General features: G+C 35.4%; 1 protein-coding gene across 10 annotated transcripts in view; it reads left to right on the top strand.

Moving 5' to 3' along the window:
* The window catches only part of ARHGEF12 (Rho guanine nucleotide exchange factor 12), a 151,101-nt gene that overhangs the window by 43,166 nt on the left and 94,308 nt on the right, over window positions 1–13,627 (top strand). The gene's annotated exons all lie outside the window — the stretch shown is intronic.

Raw genomic sequence — 13,627 nt, 5'->3', positions numbered from 1 at the left:
GAATGTGAAAAGAAGTGGTATAAAATGCTGCAGGCTTTTTTGTTTCATCCTGAATGTGTTTTTCATGGTGGAAGTTATTTTCTTGTAGACAGAAAGATCCAGGACCATAGTTTACGACACCAAAAAGTGTTTAGCACTACAGATGCCTCTATTTAGAAAAGACAGCCTGAAATTATTTTCAAGCATAACGCTGAAGCTTTCATTTAATTTGATCATCTCCATCATGGTGATATGAGTGATCCTACTGTTTGCCACATTTTGACAGCTGGTTGACTTAGAATATTAACAAATTAACAATTACTTATTGAATGTTTATATTACGGTCTGTGCTTTAGATACATATAGGATTTATAGTGAAGGGTGTAAAAACACTCATGCCTATGATGTACTATTTTTGGTGCTAGGGTATGAGTACTGGTTATATACTCCTGTACTAACATGTTGGTATTTTACATAAGCTGCTGCTACATTTAATCCTCATAACAACCCAGTTACAAAATTACGACTGTCCCTTTTTTTAGATGAGGAAATTTATATTTTGAGAGGTTAAGTAATACAAACAAAACCATGAAGCCCAGGCCAGTCAAATCCCACAACTCTTTCCACTGTTTCCATATAAGCAGATTAAAACATTTTATCACAATTATTTGACATCAGAAAGAGTGATGGCAATGGAGATAACAGGACATAGGGATCCTAATCTCTGCCAAGCCCTGGGTGATTCTGTAAATTATTTAACATCATCTGTCAAGTGTAAGACTGGAATAAGTTACCTTAAACTTCCACTCTAACATTATATGATTGTATTCAGTGTAAGAGATTTTTCATGTGTGCCTTATGGAAACAAGTCTCATTAATGTGTTATAATTTGTACCACATTCTAACAGTATAAATTTATTTATTAAGATCATTATTGCCTGTTGTCTCCCTCTTCCCTTTACTCCAAATATATTGCAAGGACCTAGATTAGTGCTTGGCTACGGAGTATGTAGTAATAAATTAATTTATTGAATAAAGGAATGAATGAATGAATACTAGACCTGTGTAGTACATTGATAAAATATATAAATGACTTTGTACTTTTTAATACCAGCACATTCTGTTGGGGCTAAAATTATTTTATTATTACAATGATCTTTTGAAGAATTAAATAGTGTGAGGATCTTGAAAGATCCTACAAAATAATTTTTATAGAGAACCTACAAAATAATCAAATTTAGGCAAGTAAACTTAAGTTTGCTGAAATTTCTTTTTTTTTTAAAGGAAGAGTTTCTTTCTTTTTTTTTTTTTTTACAGATTATTTATTTATTTATTCATGACAGACAGAGAGAGAGGGAGAGAGAGAGAGCGGCAGAGACACAGGCAGAGGGAGAAGCAGGCTCCATGCAGGGAGCCCAATGTGGGACTGGATCCCGGGTCTCCAGGATCACACCCTGGGCTGAAGGCGGCGCTAAACCGCTGAGCCACCAGGGCTGCCCAAGTTTGCTGAAATTTCTTGATGCAAAATTATTGTTAGTATAGAACTTGATGACCATAGGCTTACTTGATATTATATTTTAAAATAACTTTAAAGTACTAAAAAGCATTATTGGATGATTCCACATAAGCAAACACAGCAAAGTTCCTTTTTGGTTTATCCTTTAATTTATACTCTCAAATGCTATTAGTTTACAATGGGTAGAAAATATTTAGACCATTGAGTCTTTTACTTAAGATATTTCTTGGAGGCCGCCTGGGTGGCTCAGTCAGTTAAATGTCTGCCTTCAGCTCAGGTCATGATCCCAGGGGCCCAGAATGGAGCCCTGCATCAGGCTCCCTGCTAGCAGGAATCTGCTTCTCTCTCTCCCCCCTTCCCTCTCTCCTGGTTGTGCCTGTGCTCATGCACACCTGTGTGTGCGTGCGCTCTCTCTCTCTCTCTCACACTCTTGCAAAAATACATTTTAAAAAGTCAAAACCTTTAAAAAAAAGATATTTCTTGAAGTATGATAATGTTTACTGGTAGTTATGGTTCATTTGAACATTAATTAGGCTTTTGAGATTTTAACAGTTTATTTTTATAATAGTATAATGAACTGTATATGCTTAAAGTACACAGTTTGATAGGTTTTGAGTTTTGCATACCACAGGGAAACTTTCTGCTACAATTAAGACAGTAAACATATTCCTCACCTAAAAAGTTTCTTTGTGCCTTTTACAATTCTTTTTGAATCCTTCCCACCCATCCCCAGCTACCACTGTTACTGTCATTATGGATTAGTTTGCATTTTTTTGAGCTTTTGTATCATTGGAATCTTATGGTATATGTTCTTTTTTGTTTGACTTTTAAAATTCTGCATAATTACTTTGAGATTTGTCCATGTTGTGTATATCAGTAGTTCATACCTTTTTATTGCTGAGTAATTCAACATATGGATAGCTCTAATTTGTTTATCCATTTATGTTGATAGTCATTTGGTTGTTTCAAGTTTTAGACTATTAAGAATAGATTTACTTTGGACATATGTCTTTGTAGGGACATATGTTTTCATTTCACCTAGGATTAGAATGGCTGGATCATGTGGAAGGAGTCTATTTAACTTTTTAAAGAACTGCCAAATTGTTGAAGTGAGTGTATTGTATTAAGTTTTTACCAGCAATATTCCAATTGCTCCATAGCCTCACCAATATTTGGTATTGTCAGTCTTTTAAATTTTATTCACGTTAGTGGGTGTATAATGACGTCATATTGTAGTTTTTATGTGCATTTCATCTAATGACCAGTAATGTTAAGCATCTTTCCATTCGTTTATTACCATTCATGCGTTTTTCTTTCATGAGTTGTCTGTTCAAGTCTTGTTTTTAGTTATGCTTTTTATTATTGAGTTCTAAGAGTTCATTATATATTCTGGATCTGAGTCCATTATTCGATATTTGATTTAGAAATATTTTGTTCCAGTCTTTGATTTGTCTTTTCATTCTTTTAGTATTCCCTTTCTCCTTTTTTTTAAAAATAGCTTTATTGATAATATAGTTCACATTTCAAAGCTTTTAACTTTGAGCTCCAGTCTGTCAGGTTTTCCTTTTATGGATTATGCTTTTGGTATATCTAAGAAGTATTTTCCTAATCAGTATTTTCTCCTGTGTTTGCTTTTTTTTTTTTTAATTAAAGATTTTATTTATTTATTCATGAGAGACATGGAGAGAGAGAGGCAGAGACACAGGCAGAGGGAGAAGCAGGCTTCACACAGGGAGCCTGACATGGGACTCGATCCCAGGACTCCAGGATCACGCCCTGGGCCGAAGGCAGGCACTCAACCACGGAGCCATCCAGGGATCCCCTGTGTTTGCTTTTAGAAGTTTTATAGCTTCAATGTTACTTTTAGTCTGGGATACATTGTGAAGTAATTTTTTTATATAGTGTGAGGTATAAATTGAAGTGTAGTTTTTGTTTTTTTTTTATATGGATATCCAAATATTCCAGCACCATTTTTTGAAAAAAACTGATCTGCTTTTGCACCTTTGTCAAAAATCAGTTGTTCATATATATAGAGGTCTCTATTCTAGTGATCTGCTTGTCTTTCTTGGTGCCAATACCACACTGTGTTGACTATTATTGCTTTCTAATAAGTCCTAAAATCAGATAGAGTTGGTCTTCTAGTTATATTCTTTTTCAAAGTTGTTGGTCTTCCAGGCCCTTTGCATTTCCATATGAACTTCAGAATCAGTTTATTCATTTCTGGAAAAAAGCCTGTTGGGATTTTGATTGGAATTGCATTGAATCTATAGATCAATTTGTGGATGAATGACATTTTAACAGTACTGGGATTTCCAGTCCATAAACATTTACTTCTTCCTTTCCAATATGGGTGCATTGTATTTCTTTTTTTTTTGCCTTACTGCACTAGCTGTAAGAATAGTACAGTGTGGAGTAAAAGTGATGAGGGGGGACATCTTTGTCCTGTTCTTGATCCTAGAGGAAAAGCCTTCTATTCTTCACCATAAGTGTGATATCAGCTGTAGAGTTTTGTAAATGCCAGCAATGAGATTAGGTTTTTTATGAGTATTTATAGCTATAAGAACTAGAAATATGATTGATAGTACTCTTCAAATTAAGCAAAAAAAATTTTAATTTACGAAACACCATATTTACATTTTTAAAGAACAAAGACTTTCAGTATTTTGCAATATGTTAATATTCTTTTTAACAATGAAATCTACCACTGCCAAACTTCTGGCACTGCAAGAGAAGTTACAAGTAAACAATTTCTTAGTATCTTTTCTGCTCTGTAATAGTTGTGACATAAATTTATAAGAACATGATGAGGAAGTAGAAACTATAGGTATATAATATAAACTTTGAAATACAGTTTACCCTTCAAAAACATGGGGGTTTGGGGTGCTAACACTTACTCTGTACTGTTGGAAATCATGTATAATATTTGACTCCCCCAAACTTAACTATTCATGACCTCCTGTTGACTGAAGCCTTATGGGTAACATAGTCTATTAACACCTGTTTTGTATGATTTATGTATTATATACTGTGTTCTTACAAGAAAGTAAGCAAGAGAAAATGTTACTAAGAACATGGTAAGGAAAAAAACATTTACAGAGCTGTATTGTATTTATAAAAAAAAAAAAAAAAAAAAGAATTTTGGGTTCCTGGATGGCTCAGTTGGTTGACTGTCTGACCCTTGATTATGAATCAGGTCATGATCTCAGGGTTGTGAGTCAATCCCCAAGTTGGGGGTCCTGTGCTCAGTGGGGAGTCTGCTTGAGATTCTCTCTCTCCCTCTTCCATCCTGCATGCATGTGCTTGCTCTTTCAAATAAATTAATCTTTTAAAAAATCCACAAGAGAGTAAACTTGTGCAGTTCAAACTCATGTTCAAGGATCAGCTGTAATAAACTTTTTTTGCATTTGCTTATGGATTTTTTTATTTCATAAAAATCAGTAAGGAGTAAAATCACATTATTTATTATAAGAGATTTTTAAAATTTTTATTTATTTATTCATGAGAGACACACAGGCAGAGACACAGGCAGAGGGAGAAGCAGGCTCCATGCAGGGAACCCGACATGGGACTCGATCCCGGGTCTCCAGGATCAGGCCCTGGGCTGAAGGTGGCACTAAACTGCTGAGCCACCCGGGCTGCCCAAATCACATTACTTTAGAAATGTCTTTCAGATTTAGTCTAGTCCTTACATTTTATAGATGACGTTAAACGACTGTCGGGGCAATTGCACCTACTCTCATGAACACTGCTGTCCTCCAAATCTGAATTTCCAGACCAGTCTCTTCTCTGAACTCAAGTCCTTCGTAGACATGTCTATTATAGTGTCCTTTAGGTACCTTGACACACGTAAAACTGCTTCTTACCCAAACTTGCCCTGTATTTCTTTCCATGGTGATTGGCACATTCAACTGTTTTGTCAACCAAATCAAAATCCTGGGAGTTAGTCTTCCACTCCTCCTTTTCTAGGTCTGCTGGAGGTTCAGTGCTTATTTCTGTAATATTATTTTTTGTATTTATTCCTTTCTCTTTATTGCCTTTGATATTGTTGAGATCCTTATCAGTTTAGAAATTTGTAGTATTAGTATTTTCTAATTGGCTTCCCTGGGCCACAATTTCATTCATTTTGTTTCCAGGAGGCTATTTCTAAAATACATACTGGATCATGGTACTGCCTGGCTTAAAATCTGTCAGTGTTCCTGCATTGTCTCTAGCACAGTTCTTTGAAGGAGGTCTCTCTCTCTCTCTCTTTTTCTCATTTTTTTTAAGATTTTATTTATGTATTCATGAGAGACACAGAGAGAGAGAGAGAGAGAGAAAGGCAGAGACACAGACTCCACACAGGGAGCCTGATGTGGGACTCGATTCTGGGACTCCAGGGTCATGCTCTGGGCCGAAGGCAGACGCTCAACCACTGAGCCACCCAGGCATCCCAGGAGATCTCTTTTTTAATGGACTTCTTTTGAGACTATTTCTAGATTTATCCCATAATGTTTAATACCTATAGAAGCTGAAGTTTGGGTTAAGAACCTTTCTGTTCCTCTGTATGGTATACAGACCCCTCTGCAGACATTATTACTCACCCCCAACTGAATCCTCATGCTTTAGCCATACTGAGCTATTTGCATTTTCTCCAAACACATCAACATATGCTTCGTCCCATGCTTAGAATTTCTCTATGTGTCTCTTTCCGTGGTTGAATTATTAATTCATTCAAGAAATATTAATTGAACACTTTGAGGAGTCGTGCCAGGGGCTGAATTTACCATGTACTCGTAGAGCTGCCTAATGATACAAACTAACATTAAATACAAGATAATTGTGAAATGTGAGTCACATTCACAATTGTGAAATTGTGAAGAGTGAGAGAGAGAGAGAACAGAGTAATTGTGGGAACTTGACTTAAATTGGGGGAGAAGTCAGGGAAGGCCTTTCTGAGGTAGCAGCCTTTAAGCAAAGAACTAAAGTATACTCAGGAATTGGATTAGTAAGGAGAGGGGTTCCAAATAGAGCAGCATGCAGAGTATTCCTTTTTGGGGGAAGCACACATGTGAAGCACTGAAAGAAGGCCATTATAGCTGGAACATAGTAAGTGAGCAGGAGAGCAGTAGAAGTTGGAATGAGGTAACAAGGATTATATTTTATATTTGGGTCTTGCATGTCATGTTCGGTGTTTGGATTTTTTTGTTTTTTCTAAATGCAGTGGGAAACTTTTGAAAGAACTTAAGCAGAAGAGGAACACACTAAGATTTGTGTTTTGAAATTGATAGGGAAATGAATTGGAGGATCCATGCAAGAGTAGAAGTGGCAAGACCTGTTAAATTATTATAATAGTCTAGGCTTGGGACTCTAAGCTAAGCAATGGTGAAAGTCAGAAATAAATCTGAGATATCTGTGGAAGGTAAGATCAGTAGAATGCAAAGATGGCTGTTAACTCCAAGAAAAGGGAGACTTACTTATTTTGTGTCTTCAGCCTTTAGAACAATGTGTGGTATATAGTAAGTGCTCAGTAAGTACTGTTGGTTGGATGAAGAGTTGGTTATATTGGATATGGGGAAGGAAAGGAAGGTGTCATTAATGACTTCTAGATTTCTGACTAGATCAAGTAGGTGGATGACGGTCTATTTGTTAAGATGAAGAAGTAAGCTTTGAGAGACAGAGTAAGAATTTAGTTTCGTACTTTTTGAATTTGAGATGCTAGTGGTGTATCTAAATGAATATGCCCAGATAGCAATTCTGTAGAGCCCAGAAGATAGAAGTCCATTTGCCTGAGTCTAATACCCATTATTTCATTAGACAAATATTTACTGAGCACCTGCTCTGTGTGTAGCACTGTCCTGGGATATGGCAGTAAACCAGAGATCATGGAGTTTATATTCTTGCAGGTGGGGGGCTGAATGGGGGTGTAATATATCAGATGATCATTTTTTAAAAGTATTTATTTTTTGAGTACTGTGTGCAGAAGTACCATATAGGATATGGTGAGGATACAAAGTGAAGACAAATTTTCCATTGAGGAAATACTCATGTTTTAGTGAATGGCAGTAGGGGAGGTGGCTTTTGTTTACAAGCATTTAATAGTTTCTCTATGTTAACTGATCCAGTGCTCACCCTCAGTCCTTTTACTGTGGCTTCTACATTCCTGAGTTCTTTATTTTGAGGATATTTTTATTGGGTGGATTTTGTCTTTAAGCAGTTTAATCCCCATCACCTATTTCACCTATCCCCTATCCTGAAGCAGTTTAATCCCCATCACCTATTTCACCTATCCCCTATCCTCTCCCCTCTGGTGACCATCAGTTTGTTCTCTAGAGTTAAGAATCTTTTTCTTGGTTTGTCTCTCTTTTTTTTACCTTTGCTTGTTTGTTTTGTTTCTTATATTCCACATGAGTGAAACCATATGGTATTTGTCTTTCTCTGACTTCTTTCACTCAACGTTATTCTTTACAGTTCCATCTATGTCATTGCAAATGACAAGATTTCATTTTTTATGACTGAATAATATTCTATTTTAAGCAGAGTGTGTGTGTGTGTGTGTGTGTGTGTGTATACACACACTACATCTTTATCCATTTATCAATCAATACACACTTGGGCTCCTTCCATATGGCTATTGTAAATAGTGCTGCTCTAAACATAGGGGTGCATGTATTCCTTTGAAATAGCGTTCTCGTATTCTTTGGGTAAATACTCAGTAGTGCAATTGTTGGATTATTAGGTAGTTCTATTTTTAACTTTTTGAGAAAACTCCAGTTGCTGTACCAGTTTGCATTCCCACCAGCAGTGCCTAAGTGTTCCTTTTTTTTCCACATCCAACAGCCAACACCTGTTGTTTCTTGTGTTGTTGATTCTAGCCATCCTGACAAATGTGAGGTGATATCTCATTGTAGTTTTGATTTACATTTCCCTGATGGTAAGTGATGATGAGCATCTTTCTGTGTGTCTGTTGGCCATCTGAATATCTTCTTTGGAAAAATGTCTGTTCTTGTCTTCTTCCCATTTTTTAATTGGATTATTAGTGTTTTGGGTTTTAAGTTTTATAAGTTCTTTATATATTTTAGATACTGACCCTTTATCAGATATCTCATTTGCAAGTATCTTCTCCCATTCTGTAGGTTGTCTTTTAGTTTTGTTGGTTATTTCCTTTGCTGTACAGAAGCTTTTTTTATTTTGATGTAGTTCCAATAGTTTATTTTTGCTTTTGTTTCTTTTGCCTCAGGAGACACATCTAGAAAAATGTTGCTGTGGCCAGTGTCAGAAAAATTACTGCCTGTGCTCTCTTCTAGGATTTTTATGGTTTCAGTTCTCACAGTTAGGTCTTTAATAATTTTGAATTTATTTTTGTGTATGGTGTACGAAAGTGGTTCAGTGTTTTTTTTTTTTTTTTTTTTTTTGCTTGTAGCTGTCCAGTTTTCCCAGCATCGTTTCTTGAAGAGACTGTTCTTTTCCCATTGGATATTCTTTCCTACTTTGTCAGAGAGTAATTGCCCATAGAGTTGTGGGTTTATTTCTGGGTTTTCTATTCTGTTCTGTTGATCTCGTGTCTATTTTTGTGCCAATACCATACCATTTTGATACTATGGCATTGTAATATAACTTGAAGTCTGGAATTGTGATGCCTCCAGCTTTGCTTTGCTTTTTCAAGGGTACCTTGGCTATTCAGGGTCTTTGTAGTTCCATACAAATTTTAGGATTCTTTGTTCCAGTTCTGTGAAAAATGCTGTTGTCTTATTTAAAAATCTTATATTTTAATAACTCTAGCAGTATATATGTTATATATATATATAGCAGTATATATGTTAGTGTTTATTTTGTGTCTGGTTTTACAGTATGACATGTTCAGATTTCACTTATTTAGTATGTGGGGGGATTTTTTTTTTTTTTGGTGTATTTTTGAATATTTTTAATTATGTAAAACATAGTGATTAAAAACAAGAACTGTAAGGTCTCCTCGGTTCACTTCTCAGCTTCTCTGCTTACTAATTGGCCTTGGGCAAATTTCTTAATCTTTCTGTGCCTTAGTTTCTTCGTCTATAAAACAGGGATAATAATAGTATTTACAGAGGATTAAATAAGTTAATACATGTAATATGGTTACAACAGTTACTGGCATATGTTAATGAACAGTAAATGTTAGCTGTTATTATTAACTATTCCATTTTTCTTACTTAATGTTCATTTTTGTGTTCAAAAGGCCTGTGTGGTTCACAGCAATATTCTTGAAGTTTCAGGGTTCTCTGTGTCATGTTCTGATGGCAGGTGCTTTTTCCTTCATTATTTCCACTTTATCAGCAGCAGTATAATAAACCTAGGAATGTGTTAGCATGTTTTTGTTCTTTAATTTTACTTCCTCCTGCTATTCTGCGTCTCTATAGGGCCCCCTACTCCCTTGTTCTATTCCTAATTGGATATTGACTTCCTAATCAAAGAACAGTTAGGTTTTCATTTCAGATCTATGATCCTTATGTTTTGGGAAATTGGTTTCCTGTTCAGGTCTACTAAGACTTTTTTTTTTATATAGGTAGATCCAGAATTTAATAGATTTGGCAAGAATGTTTTGTGTTAGTGATTTAAGGTTATAATCATGTCCTTCTTTCATAGAAGATGGATTTTTTTTCATTTCTGTTTTTGCTTTTAGTGTTGAGGAAGGCTGGTTGAGTAAAATTGTTTTATTATCTTTCATCTTTACCTGGAATAAATGTGTATTTATTGAAGGAACCAGTGGTTTGTGAGAGTGTTGCCCTAAAGAAACACATTCAGGTGGAAACAGGTTTCCTTAATGATATGTAGCTGGCAAGTTGCCTGTATGGCCCATCGATATTAACTGAATTCTCCACTGAGCTTTGGGATTTGGAAACACAGATTCTATAGGATTGGGAGTTCTTTTGTAACCAGTTTATGTTGGCTTATCTTTGCCTACAACTATATAAAAGGCATGAATACCGTTTTAGCTAAATATTTAATAGTTATACAAGATCTAATTTTCTGATCCTCACTCCTGTGAAAACTTTTTGTTAACTATAAAAAAACTATCAAAGGGGGGAAGATAATGTTTTGTGGTAATGCAGTAGTTCAGAGGTTGAGAGCAGGAACTGTAGACCATGAGGGTTTGAATCAAAGGTCTTCCATCTACTGGTTATGTAACTTGTATAAGTTACTTTCACCTCTTTGAACTTAACATTTTTCTATTATAAAATGAGGCTAAAAGTGGTATTTATCTCTTAGGATTATTGTTAAAATTAAATCAATATATGGAAAGTACTTTATGCAGAGACTGGCATATGTTAAGAACTGTAGCAGGACTAGTCAAGTAAAGTTTAGCCATTATTATCAGACTTTTAATTGTTAATCATTATTCTTATGAATAATGGGGTACATATATTTAGAGCAGTTTATCTAGCATAATTTGTAACTACCCAGTATGACTTGAAGGTATTGAGTGTTTCTCAACTAATTATTCTTTCCCAATGAGTATTTTTCAGGGAGTCTGATCCCAGGAAATATGCAACAGCTTACTGTGTTATTCTTCACCTCTCTAATTTACAGTTATTTCCAACCAGCTCATCTCCTCTTTAAATACAAGTTCAGTAGAATGTTTTTTCCTCATAAGAATTCAGAAATTTTTGTTCTGATGATGAGCTCATTTAAATTTGGGTTTGAGCACTGATAGAAAACTGAGCTGGGTTCCCTTAATGGGGAATCTGGTCATTCATCCTCCTTCACCCTCCCAGAGTAGAATTTTTTTCAGGAACTAAATAGCTTTATCTAGCAGGGTCTTCCTGCCTTTAGCAGTGGAACAGTACAAAGGCCACATTGAGCATAGCTGCTGGGGAAACCCTTTTTCCTTCTCTGGCCTGTAAATGCTGTTCTGTCTCTGTGAAAAGCCCTGACATCAGCTCTTGGAAAAATCCAAATACTTGTGTTAGAACAGGACTGAAACACTTGCCTGGGCAGACACTAAATGGCTGAACTATAGTTCTAAGTTTACCACATGCCTCTCAGTCATGTTATGTTTTTTTTTTTTTTTTTTTTTTTAAGTTACATCTGAGTTTCAGACTCTCATTATGTAGAGAAATTAGGATAGAAATGACAATTTAGCAGCCCCCTCATCCTCATTTTATTCTTCTTAAAAAATAAAATCTAACTTCAAGATAATATGGAATTCACACATAGTGGGGATGGAATATTTCAACATTATAGACTTTGTGCAGTGTTCTTCACATATTAGGTGTTTTATAGTTATTTGATGTTTGGGGAAGAATACACTTATTGTAAATGGACTGAATTGGACTTTCTTGGTGTTCAGATCTATGGCATATGAAGATTTATTCATTTATCACAGTGTTGTTTAAAATCTCAATTAGGTCATACCTTAAAACTCTCGTTTTCATTGTACTTTGAAAGAAATCTAACATTGATGGCTTATATTCTTATATTATTTGGCCCCTGTCTGTATCTGTTAATCTTGTCTCATTACTGCTCTCTTGCTCATTTTCTATGCTCAAGCCGCACTGGACTTTGTATTTCTCAAATACACTAGACTTCTTCTCTGTACTATTCCCTTTGCCTATAATTCTCTGCCCCCAGACCTTCTCATGGCTGGCTTCTTCAGCTCATTTAGGTCTCAGCTCAAATGCCCTGGAAGTCTTCTGTGAATAAACAAAATTAAGCCAATTAGTCACAGTCACATCTCTTTTATTTTTCTCATAGCACTTAACACTATCTTAAATAATTTGGTTCAATTATTCATCTAGTCTGTCTTCTTGTAGAATGTAAGCTTCTTGAGAGCAGATCCTTTATCTGTTCTTGGATGTAAACTTGCGTGACCAGAACAGTGCGTGGCACAGATTGCTGTTTGTGTAATTTAGTGTATGCTTGATGGCCTGTAACAGGAATCTAAGTAGTAAGGACATTATTGGGTCACATAAAAAGAAGTCTACAGGTAGGGTTCATGGATTTTTGATCTAGTGAATACCCATGTCATGGGCCCAGGTTCTTCCCAATTTTCCACCTTTGCCATCAGTGTCAACTTCATCTTAAACTAGTTCTTAAGGATGATGCTAAGTAGCAGTTAGGGCTACTTGTTTCCTCATTCCTGTCCAGTGGGAAAGAGGAAAAGAAGTTTCATTTTGTTTCCTAAGAGTAAGAAAATACTTTCACAGATGCTTTTAGTAAACTTTGTTTCTATTCTCCTTGTCTCTTTCTGAACCAATTACTTACCCAACAGTGGACTTACCATTCAGTGCAGAAAGGCCCATCTCTGTTGCTGCAGATAGAGTCAGCTCCCTTGAGTCATCTGAGCTCTGAGGAAAGTGGTAGTTAACTGAATAAAATTGGCATTAGAAGGAGGATTGTGGTCTGGATTGGGAATCACTTATGTCCTCTGTCATTGTAAATAAAAGTGTTTTGAATGAGTGAATTCATTCAGTAAACATGTATTGAACTAATATATGCTCAGCACTATACCAGTAAATTAGAAAAAAAATCAGATAAAACATGGCCCTCACCTTCAGATAATTTAAGGTCTAGTGAGAGGGACAAGTTAACAGAATATTAAAATTATTTCAAAAATCAGTTGATTACAGTAATTTAATCCAAAAGAAAGCAAAAAAAAAACAAAAACAAAAACAAAAAAAACGGGGAAACAAAGATGAGACAGGAAGCAAATCACAAGGTGATAGGTTTAAACTTATACATATCAATAATCAGTAATCACATTAAAGGTAAATGGTCTAAACAGCTCAGTTAAAGGCAGAGGTTATCAGATTGGATAAAACAGCAAAGCCCACCTATATGCTACAAGAAACACACCTTAAACATAAAGACATTATAGTTTAAAAGGATAGAAGATATGCCCATGCTACTGTTAATCAAAAGAAAGCTAGAGTGATACATCAATATCAGATAAGGTAAACTTCAGAACAAAAATGTTAGGGATAAAAAAATCATTACATAATGGTAAAAGCATCAAGTAAATAGACTAACAGTTCTAAACTTTTATATACCTCATAACAGAGCTTTAAAATTCATGAAAGAAAAACTGATATAATTGCAAGGACAAACAGATAGAGCCACAATTCTTACTGGTGATTTCAGTATCCCTCAGTAATTGAGAGAAGTATAAAATCAGTAAGG

The sequence above is a fragment of the Canis lupus genome, chromosome 5 (assembly GCF_003254725.2).
Source record: "Canis lupus dingo isolate Sandy chromosome 5, ASM325472v2, whole genome shotgun sequence".
NCBI lineage: Eukaryota > Metazoa > Chordata > Mammalia > Carnivora > Canidae > Canis > Canis lupus.
Note: the sequence above shows the minus strand (reverse complement) of the source record. Positions and strands in the feature narration are given on the sequence as shown.